The sequence below is a fragment of the Myotis davidii genome, unplaced genomic scaffold (genome assembly GCF_000327345.1).
Source record: "Myotis davidii unplaced genomic scaffold, ASM32734v1 scaffold306, whole genome shotgun sequence".
NCBI lineage: Eukaryota > Metazoa > Chordata > Mammalia > Chiroptera > Vespertilionidae > Myotis > Myotis davidii.
This window is the reverse complement of record NW_006296631.1, coordinates 175920-177644: the sequence shown is the minus strand read 5'-3', so window position 1 is coordinate 177644 and position 1725 is coordinate 175920. Positions and strand designations below refer to the sequence as shown.

At 50.6% G+C, this 1725-nt stretch overlaps 1 protein-coding gene across 1 annotated transcript in view; it reads right to left on the bottom strand.

The window, feature by feature from the left end:
• The window catches only part of UNC13A (unc-13 homolog A (C. elegans)), a 91622-nt gene that overhangs the window by 68582 nt on the left and 21315 nt on the right, over positions 1 to 1725 (bottom strand). The window lies entirely within an intron of this gene.

Here is a 1725-nt window from a genome sequence, read left to right as displayed (position 1 = left end):
GTCTGCTCTGTGTGTCCTTAGGGACCTCCCTGGGTTTCGTTAGGCCTCAGCTTTTCCATCTGTAAAATGGGGAGAGAGGAAGGAGCTCCTCTCTGCCACCAACCTTAGTGGATGTTAGTCTCCTCGTCTGTTAAACCTGGGGATGTGTTAGGATCATCCCAACAAGAGCTTATTCTATATAATAAAAGGCTAATACACAAATTGACCGGACGGAGGGATGACCAGTTGCTATGACGCATGCTGACCACCAGGGGCAGACGCTTAACACAGGAGCTGCCCCCTGGTGGTCAGTGTGCTCCCACAGAGGGAGCACTGCTCAGCCAGAAGCCAGGTTCACGGCTGGTGAGTGCAGCGGCAATGGTGGGAGCCTTTCCCACCTCTGTGGCAGTCAGACATCCCCCGAGGGCTCCCGGACTGTGAGAGGACGCAGGCCAGGCGGAGGGACCCCTGAGTGCACGAATATCATGCACTGGGACTCTAGCACTTCTATAGTCTCCTGGGATTCTTAGGGGCTGGTTCAGACACTTATAAGAACCTGTCATTCCTTAAGCTCCCTGCAGCCTCTGCTTGTCTACTTTTGTGCCCCAGGGCCTTTGCCCAGGCTGTGTCATCTGTTTGTATGCACTCCCACCTTCTGAACTGACCATTTATCATTCAGGTTTCATGTAGACCCAGGGTCCATACCCTCATTTCCCATGCAACTAAAGGTGACGTGGTTGGAGCAGGGCCGGGAAACACTCTCTTCTGAAATATTATTAAAGCATTTGAACACGTTAAGTGTCATCTCCTCAAGGGAAGTTTTCTGATGGCCTTGGGTTTGTTTTATGCCCCATCTGTAAAACCCAGAGAGCCTGCCCACGTTTATTTTTCTTGTCATAGCACTAGTTCCATTACAAAGGTGGTAACTGCTGTTTTTTCAATTAATTTGCTGATGTAGTGAAAGTTATTCAATAGACTTCACTGTATAGTCTTTTCTATCTTTTGAATTTGGAACCGTGTGAATATAGTATTTGGTCAAAAAAGAAAGTTCTTTGTCTAAACGGATATGAAATTTGACTTGAAATTTCTGTGGCTCTGATGTTGGATGGTTGTAGACTCTGGGGTGTGATTAAGATCTCCTCTTGCCAGTCTCACCCAAATTTCGAAGGTCCCCCTGGATAATAACACTGCTCTGTGTCCAGCCCAGAGCAGGTTGAATGACTGAAGGAATGAGTAATGGTCTCAATCCTACTCCCCATCTGAACAGTCATCAAATCACCTGACCCCGGCGCCAACTGTATCTTTCACTGAATCCTTGTCTGATACTGACCCGACCTCAGACCTTTCCCCAACCCTGACCCTGACTCCCAATCTGACCCGAGCTCTTGCCCTAATACCAATTCTAACCCTGACCTCTGACTGCTGCCTTAATTCTGATCTCTACCCCTAAGCTCTATCCCTAACCATGAACTTGACCCCTGACAGGGCTGTAGCCATGACCTCGCTCCAAGGTTACAGCTCACCACTCCCTCTTCCCTGCTTAGAAATACCAGGCAGGAGTGGGTGAGGCCAGGAATGGTGGCACCAGGGCGAGGGCAGAAGAGGGCAGGCCAAGTTGGTGTGGGCAGAGCCACGGAAGGACCCGGATGTACAGAGGCAAAGGCATGGCGGATGGAGTGGGGAAGTGGGCATAGCCACGCTGCCCATTGGGCGTGGCATGGCCTGGTGTGGGTGGGGCCCGGAAGA